Source organism: Triticum aestivum, chromosome 2D (assembly GCF_018294505.1).
Source record: "Triticum aestivum cultivar Chinese Spring chromosome 2D, IWGSC CS RefSeq v2.1, whole genome shotgun sequence".
NCBI lineage: Eukaryota > Viridiplantae > Streptophyta > Magnoliopsida > Poales > Poaceae > Triticum > Triticum aestivum.
Window position 1 is genome coordinate 522148932 of NC_057799.1, and position 9445 is coordinate 522158376.

The window sequence follows — 9445 nt, forward strand, 5'->3', positions numbered from 1 at the left end:
CCGGTAGGCCAACCTCAAAAATGCGCACGCTCCGGCCACCTCCTCGAACCCCGTCGCAGCCATAGCCAGGCAACAACAACAACAACAACAACGGCGCCAGGGCGCCGTGCCGGACGAGTTCACGTTGCTTCGGCAGGAGGGATTGTCCACGGTGGTGTGCATGTGGGGGTCTGATTGCTTTTGTTTTTTAGATCTAGGGGTGTATGTGTTATTTTTTTGCTAAATCAATTTCTTACAATCTGGCCCCACTTGTAAGAAAGTGATTAAATGGGCCAAATCACCCGTTCAGTGCTTTTTGCAATGACTTAACAGATTTTCCGGTGTTTTCTGCAACGGATTAACGAGTTGGTGGTTTCCTGCAAACCTAGCCGCAAATGTGGTGGTTTCTTGCAATTGACTCATTTTCTGTGCATATCAACACTTTCGGGTAGTTGCTCAGCCCGTTCTGGGCCTTCCTTTACTGAATCTATTAATAGTTGCACTTTTCGACATATGCCTTTATTTGGGCATTGATTGTAGGCATCCCCTTCTTTTCAAGGAATTTCTGCGTCCGGTTCCTGATCAAGAGTTGAAAAAACCAGAATATGATGCTTGCTACTTCAGCAGTAGGGCATGTTGATCTGCACAGAACATACTAAGCCGGGCCATTGGACATGTACTATACACGCCCGTGGCAGGCCTTTTAATGGAGGTGTCACGGCCCAATACAAAAGAAAAGGAAAAACAAGTTGGAGTCGGACGGACACCTTGTCTTCCCGGGGATAAAAAGGTGAGAGCCCCTCGTCAAAAATAAAAAAAAGGAAGAAAAAAGACACAACAGATCGATTGAGCGGACGCAATAGCGGCAGAGAGGAAACCCTAAGGAAGAAACCCTGGTCGATTGAGCGGCGCGCCGGAGATGGAGCTCATCGACAGCGGGTTGGCGCTGATGGAGATCTCCATGGGCGAGTCCAGTACAAAGACGAGGATGAAGAGCATTAGAGAGGCGGAGCAAACCAATCTGAGGCGCATCAGAGAGTTGCAGGAGAGGATCCGGAGGAGGCAGGAGCAACTTGTTCGCGATCCACAGCCACCTCTTCGCTACGAGTTTGAGAAGGCTCCTACAGATGAGCAGGAGGCTGAGGACTACCGTCAAATGAGGGAGATGTGCTTTCGCCTTAATTTCGGTTCAATCGACGGGGAAAGTAAGAAATTCTTCACTTGATTTTATCTCCCCATGAATTGCCTTTGCGATTTCTTGAGATCGACGCGTGAAATCGACTTCGCTATGTGATTTCTTGAGATTGATGCAGAAACATAAGAAAAGCGATATTTTTATTGAATGTTTTAACTAGGATATGTCTGAGAACTAGATCGATTTGAGAAAAGAGTCTGAGAACTAGATTTATTTCACATCCCAATTATACTGTTAGAGTAGAGACATTAATTGTGTTATATGGAATTGGATACCAATCCAACATATCGTTACCATGGATGGTTGAGCTAGTATTATATGTTTCAACTGGGATTTATTGTAGAATCAATTCTTCTGGAAAATTGACAACAAATCCAGTCCATAACATATATTGGGAGTAGAGAAACCTCATTGGCTTTGCATATCGAACTAGGAGCAGGATATCGTAGTATTACATTAAAGACCCTTGATGCATTCATATCCTATTCCTATCTTATGGACGCCGATAAGTGCCACACGTGTGGGCGTTAGGGAGACTGCCCACACATTTTGTGTGGTGTGTAAGAGGAACAGCCCACACACCTACGTGTGGGCAAAACAAGTAATGCCCACACACCTCTTTTTTCCCTCCCGATCCCTCTCACGCGTGTGCGTGTGGGCGAAGTAGATAATGCCCACACGCACCGTATGTCAGGCCTCGTACCTCGTGGTCCCGCACGCCATGCGTGACAGTCACCGCGCGCCCGCAGTTGCCATGGTCCAGACCCTCGTCCATGTTCGTTTAACTGCAGTTGCCATGTCGCTGAACTACGGTTGCCATGTCGGACAACTGCAGTTGCCATGGTTGCTCAACTGCAGTTGCCATGTATGGTCTGGTCTACTGTAGTTGCCATGATTTCAAAACTTTAGGAGTTGCCACATACTAACACTAGGCAGTTGAGAGAGTTGCCATGTGCTCACAAGCATGCTAGGGCAGTTGCCATGTAAAAAGGACGAGTTGCCATCTGCTTAATTGCACGTTAGGGCAGTTGCCATGTACCATGCAAAAACACATGGCAACTCGGTAAAGAGAGAGTTGCCATCTGCTTACGTGCACACTAGGCAGTTGCCGTGTACCCTGTAAAAACACATGGCAACTCGGGTAAAAAGAGAGTTGCCACCTGCTTATAAAGCACACTAGGGCAGTTGCCATGTGCGCTGCAAAACATATGGCGACTAGCAGCTTGGGTGTGGGAGAGGAGACGGGCGTGTGGGCGAGATGGCAAATGCCCACACACTAGCCCTTGTGCGTGCATGGAAAGTGGCGTGTGGGCGAACTGCTGAACGCCCACACACCAGCCCCTCCCGTGTGGTGAAACGGCCGTGTGGGCGACCGGATGAACGCCCACACACCAGGCCAGTCCTACGTGGCACTAGAAACATGCCAAGATTCGTGCGCTCGCGAACGGACGCGGATCCACGCGTGTGGGCGAGATGCAAACGCCCACACGTGTGGGCGTTAACATTTCCGTATCTTATTACCCTGGTCTCTGGATGAGATTATGTTGAACTTCTTTCCTGGCAACAAGCTAGTATTGCTATCCACTATATCTATCACTTAATTTAAATAATTTTTCAATGTTTATTAACTTAGCTTCTTCCATGCAGCTTCTCTTGGTCCCATTTGCTGTACAACCGGAACCAACCCAGCAGATGCTCTTCCGGAGAGCTGCATGCAGATCTTCTCCATCAAAGTCACTGACCTAAACAATGATCTCAGCTTGCCACTGGAGGTTCATGGCTTTGTTGCTGCCAGGGACTCGGTAGATCGTAAACGCAACTATCTCTTCAGATGCACCAGGGATAACTGCCAAACCCTCACTCCGAAGGTGAGTTAGTGCGACTATCTATGCAATGTAAACACTTTGTGTGTGTGTGTGTGTTTTAATTAATAGTCTGGCAGTTAAGTGATCAATTATTATTGTGATGCTTGCATTGCAGGATCCATTCTTGCACTTAACAGGCCCCTCTCGAGCGGTTCTGTTAATTGACCTTGTTGCGATTGAAGTTCAGCTAAAAGTAAAGGGCAAAAAGGAGTCTGAAGATGAAGTGTTAGCTTTCAAATGTTTTTATTTCCATGAAAGGTATCATTTAGAAGATGGGATCCGTTTTCGCATCCCCAGCAAGCGCTGCATGCTTGAGTTTGCTTTGGCAGTGCTGCCTATGTCAGTTGAGGCCATTGTGGGCATCCGAGTTGTTGATGGGTCATGGCCTGATCATTGTCCGGGGTTGGTTGTTTGCAGTACCAACAGTGTAAAAGAAGGGAAAGTGGTGCTGCTTGATTTTCAAAATGGAGAGTTGCCTACCAAGTCAGATGGTGTGGTTGAGCTTGCAAGGCGTGTTGTTTCTGTTGATTACCCAGAGGGAAAACTTACTGTTTCTGTGGAGGCCTCGCGGGGTCGATTTTCTGCACGAGGTACAGTCGACTTTGGGATGAAAGTGCCAAGGGGAAGTGCTGCTCGCACGTGTGATCTGGTTTTCTGCAAAATGCTAGTTACAGTTGCTTGGTCCCTTGTTTCTTGCTATCGGGTTTAAAATCCAAGCTTATCTGTTTGGCCATCCTTACCCGTGGTTTGCCCAGCTAAGCCGTTTGAACTATTTATGTATCTATATTGTCATGCCTTGGTACCTCCCTACCTGTTGTACTTGATTCATCATGTTTGCTCCGATGTGGTATTACTTAGGCTGCTCAGGTAATGAGCATATTAGTTGTTGCTACTAAACTTTCTCACTCCGCTGTAATGTTATATATTGTCTCTGGAAGTTTAAGCTTATTGGTAATGTTGCTGCTACATTGTTATGTAGCATCCTCCAGAACTTTGCGTGCACTTGGTACCCCAATTGTGTTTCTTCTTCTATTTGATCTGATGTTCCTTGTTTTCGTGTACTTGTAGTCTGGAACTTAAGCGCACACACACACACACAACACAAAGCCTTTTTAGGTCTCAAACAAGTTGGGGTAGGCTAGCTGAACCTGTTGCTCTTACACTATCCAAACAAAACTTAGGGTGGCAGGGATTAAGGCGTCTGGAAGGGATTGATCCCTCTGGGGATTGGGTGACAGAAGTGGATCAACCCAATCCCTCGGTGGATTTTGCCCACTAGAGTATTTGTTCCCCTATATAACCAAACAAGCCCTGTGGTCTGGAATTTATCTTTTTTGCCAAAGTCTTGTTTGATGAGGAAAGGAAGGGCGATGTTGAAGCTGATCAGCGTTCTTGCTATTAGAAGTCATTATTTTGTATGAGTTATCTGTGAAGCCTTTTACATCGTGTTGAACCATGACTGTTATACATCAGCAAGTAGCTGCTAGTGATAGAAGTGAATTGTTCTGGTATCTCTGAAACACGCTGCCTGCAAATCTGGATGCCAGTGAAGTGGGCAGACATCTATTTTCTCCTGTCTTGAGAGTAACAATTGCTGCCAAATGATAAACCAATGAACAACAAATATAATGGCTACCAGGAGTGAAGGCAAGTAAATATTTTCACCAGTTAACTTGCTAGAGACTATTGCCATAGTAGAGGTGTTTATCATCGTGACTTGAAGCCTGGAAACCTGTCAGTGGATGAGTATGCGACCCTCAGGGTCTCTGGTTTTGGTTTAAGTGCGCTAACCAAGTCAAAGTGGCGAGATGGTCTGCCCGTCTGCTCCACGCCGCATGTGGAACTCCGGCATATGTTTCTCCGGAAGTGCTCATCAGGAAAGGCTACAGCGGGCAAAGGCAGATATCTTCCTTTCATGAAAGAAATCTTATTGAGTTGTATATGGAAAGATTGCTAAAGCTGAGTACAAATGCGCTCGTTATTTTTCGGCTGAGCTGAAGGGGCTCCTTGAAGTATCCTTGATTCAGATCCTAATACTAGAATGTCCATCGCAAGGATAAAACAAAGTGCTTGGTATAGGAAGCCGATTGAGAGAACAGCACTGAAAAAAAGACTTATACGAGCGAAGCTGCTGCGTCTGGCCTTGCATGTCGCAGTAGTTCCGATGAAAATTCGCGACCATGAATGCATTTGATATCATTTCCCTCTCTCCTGGGTTCGATCTATCTGGTTTGTTCGATGAAAGATAGCCAAATAGAGGCCTGGTTTGCTTCCAAACAGCTGCCAGCAACCGTATTTGTGAAGCTGAAGGAACTAGCCCAACGCATGAACCAAACAAACCAGCGCATGAAGCAAACAAAGCTGAAGGAACTGGCACCGGGCATATATGACAGCCATTGTCACAAGAGATGGAGTCAGACAGTACATTATGTCTGGTTTGTTTGGTTAAATGCATCTAAACCGGAGTCAAACAGTACATTATTTCTGGCCCAACCGTATTTGTGACAATCACTGTCATATATGTCTGGTTTGTTTGGTTAAATGTCTCTCCTGGGTTAGATGCATTTAACAAAGAAAAAAGTCTATTTTACTCCCCTGAACAAAGTGGGTGGTTCACTTTACCCTGATCTATATTTTGGCTCCTAATACACCCCAAACAAAACCAAACCGGACAAAACACCCCCCCCGGCTGGTTTGTCTCCATTCGATGCTGATGTGGCACAGTCAAAGGGCGGTTTTGACCGTGGTGGGGCCTACTTGTCAGGTTGGACTGTTATAGAGCTGTTGTTCCCCGTTGCGATCTGGATCAGAAATTCCCCACTTCCCAGTCCAAATCCCTAACCCTATTCTCCATGGGCGGCGGCGGCGTGAGCTCCAGCACCGTGTCGCCGGACGCTGTGAGCGCCGCCGGCGATGGAGGCACGGCCCCGGTCGTCGCAGCAGCCCAGGCGAGCCGTAGCTTGCTGGAACGGCGGTTCCCGCAGGAGGTGTGGCGGCGGGGAGAGCTGGAGCTCCGTCGAGAGGCGAGCCATGTCCTGATCTCCCGCACTCCGGCCATGGATGCGCTGGAGCTGCGCTTCAGGCGGTATGTGCTTCTGGCAACTGCGGTCGGAGACGGCAAGCAGACATTGACGCCGGCAGCCATGCTGGCGACCTTGCAGCAGCATTGCGGGGTGGTGCCGTCCGAGGTGGTCATCGAGGTCGCGTGCCCACCACACGACCCGTGGCTGACCTTCTCGACGGAGGAGAAGTGCTCTAAGGTGCTCCTTTCGTCAATGAAGATCAAGTGTTGCCGGCGTTGGATTCAGTTTTCGCGTTGGTGCAGAATGGTTCGTGCTCAGTCAGGTGCTCTGAAGTATAAGAGCAAGCTCGGCTTTGAAGGCCTTCCTAACCAGGTCTGGATGATGGCGTCCGTGAAAGATGTTCTCAAGCAGCTGGGTGGCGAGCTGATTGAGATCCTGCCGCCGGCAAGCCGCCGCGAGCTTGAGGTAATGGCGTGGCTTCGTGACCCTTCCTTTGTTGGCAAGGTGGTGACAGTGGAGATACCTGAGCTGAAGCTGACAAACAAGCCACCCGAGTCCATGGATGAGTATGAAGCAATGCAATTTGTATTGGGTGACTACGGACCATCGTCGCCGAGAAAGAAGAACAGCTTACTGTATCCTGTCATTTGCCACATGAAGGAGGTTGTCGATCGTGGTCCTCTGCTTGCTGAAGGACTGCCTGATGAGTGGTTGTCAGGAGAAGGCGAGGACCTGACTCGCAAGCATATCTTCAAGACTGTGATGGGCAAGATCGACGGCACTGACGGTGCTGAAGGAGTTTGAGTTTGTATCCTGTTATTTGGCACTTTGGCACTTGGTTTGTTGTACTACGTGTTAAGAATCTGTAGTGGTGTACTGTGTGTTCAGTTCTACTTTGTGCTGGTTGTTGTGGTGAAGCAACTGTACTGCTTGCTGTGTACTGAATTTGAGCCAAAATTATGCCAAATATTTGTTTAATGTGCTGGTACTATGTTGTCTTGTGAAATGGTACAATTGTGAGCTTCTTTGTTTGTGCCAGAATTTCTTTGTGCCAAAAGAGAACATATTTTACCAAGCTTCTATCAAAAGGAAATTTCTTTCAAAAGAGAACATAGTAAACAGTAGCATTTTGCAACTAAACACAAATTCTGCAGCTTAACAGTAATTCATAGAAACAAACACAAGTTCATCAAACAGAAATTCTGCAACTTAACGGTAACAAACACAAGTTCATGCAAGTAGCACATCACCAGCAACCTACTAACAATTTGAAGGCTCTAAACAACAGGAATTTTCCTGCTTAACCCCTCAGTTCATCAAACATACTAACCCTGGTAGATTTCCTCCTTCTCTGACTAGAACTAGCACCAGGTGTTCTATTTGCTTGCTTTGGAGGCCTTCCCCTTCTAGGTTGTGCTGTCCCTCCTGTAGCTTGCTGTGAAGACTGGCCTCTCCCTCCTGTAGCTTGCTGTGAAGACTGGGCTCTCCCTCCTGCAGCTTGCTGTGATGTTTGAGCTGCCTGCTGTGAAGACTGGGCTGTAGCAGTTTCATTTGCTACTCTTTGATATGTCCTTGGAGGATTTTCCTACATAACACACAGAAGTAACAGTTGTTAGGTGTTTCACATTGCTGCAATTTCACAAGTACAAAACATATAGAAATCAAACATATGTAAAAATCAGTACACACTTTTGTTTCTTTTTTCCTCTTCCTATTCTTGTACTTTCCCTTGTTGGGGTTAGTATTGCATTTCCTCATGTTGTGCCCAGGATTTCCACATAAACTACACTTGATCTTAGTTCCAATCTTGGAGAGTTTGTGTGCATGCTTAGGAGGCTCATCTCCACCTCTTATTCTCTCTGTCCTGGGCCTCCCAGGCATTTGCACATAGCTTGGAACTAATGGTCTAGGTCTGTTAGATATTGGCCAGCTAGGCATGCCCTCCATTGGCATCATGACATGTTCATATGTCCTGTTGTAAGCTTCAATTCTATAGCAAGGTGTAATAAGTGAATCAATGTCATCGGGGCCACACTGTGAAGCTGCTAGAGCATGAACACATGGAATTCCTGACAATTGCCAGTATCTACAAGAACATCTTCCTGCTTGCAAGTCAACTTTGAATCCATGCTGTCCTTTTTTTTCGAAAAGGGGGGTCTCCCCGGCCTCTGCATCAGAGTGATGCATACGGCCATCTTATTAACGAAAGAAAAGGTTCCAACAAGGTTCGAAAGTCTCCGACAGAAAAGTAATAAAAATACAGCTCACATAGAGCAAAAGAGGCGAGACACACAGACTAGCCAAGAAAAGACGCCACATCCGGCTGGCTAAATATAGATAGGTAAACTAATTGCCTATCCTATTACATGACCGCCATCCAAACCGGTTGAAGATATCCCGAGCTACCATCTCCCAGCGGATAGATCCAGTAACCAAATGCTCCCTGGCCACCATCGGAGTGAGTAGTGACCATGAACGGATCATGGCCGTGGCTCGGAAAATAACCTGCAAAAAATGAATACGTGATATTCTGTTAAAAACCAAATCATTTCTGCAAGTCCAGATAGTCCACAACAACGCGCAAACTCCAACACGAATATGTCTCGCTAATTCAGGCTCAACCCCAGTGAGCCATGTCCCAAATAACGTGGTGACAGAATTCGGTGGAGTAATATTAAAAGCAATGTGAACCGTCCGCCAAAGTACTCTGGCAAGCGGGCAATCAAAAAAGAGATGCTTGATTGTCTCGTCCCGATCACAGAAGCTACACCTCGTAGGTCCTGTCCAATTACGCTTAATCAAGTTATCCTTGGTTAAAATAACCTGTTTATGGACAAACCACATAAACACTTTTATTTTCAAAGGAACTTTGACAGCCCAAACATGCTTGGATGTAGGAATGGGGCTCGAATTAATCACATCAATATACATTGATTTAACCGTGAAAACTCCAGACCTAGTCAGTTTCCAGCGCAATTCATCGGGTTGTTGAGAAAGATGGACATCCATTAGTCTCCGAACTAGACGGAGCCAATCTTCCCAACGATTGCCCACTAACGACCGTCTGAACTGAATATTAAGGGGGTTGGATTGAAACACCGTAGCAACGAACACCTCACGTCGTTGAACAATACGATATAGAGACGGATATTGAATGGCCAAGGGTGTCTCACCGAGCCAAGTATCCTCCCAGAATCGTGTACTAGCGCCGTTACCAATAACAACCTTTGTCCTATTAAACAACGATTGTTTGACTTTCGTCAGGCCTTTCCAGAACGGCGAGTCAGTTGGCCTGACAGTGACCTGAGACAAGGACTTTGTCTGTAGGTACTTGCTGCGAAGGATTTGGGCCCACATGGCCTCAGTCTCAAAAGAAAGCTTCC

The 9445-nt window shown here is 46.7% G+C and overlaps 1 pseudogene across 1 annotated transcript; it reads left to right on the forward strand.

Moving 5' to 3' along the window:
* Nucleotides 1-782: 782 nt before the first annotated feature.
* Nucleotides 783-4030, forward strand: LOC123054195 (uncharacterized; annotated as a pseudogene). Its single transcript, XR_006426076.1, has 3 exons — nucleotides 783-1184; nucleotides 2822-3042; nucleotides 3155-4030. The product of XR_006426076.1 is annotated as an uncharacterized protein (transcript).
* Nucleotides 4031-9445: the final 5415 nt, after the last annotated feature.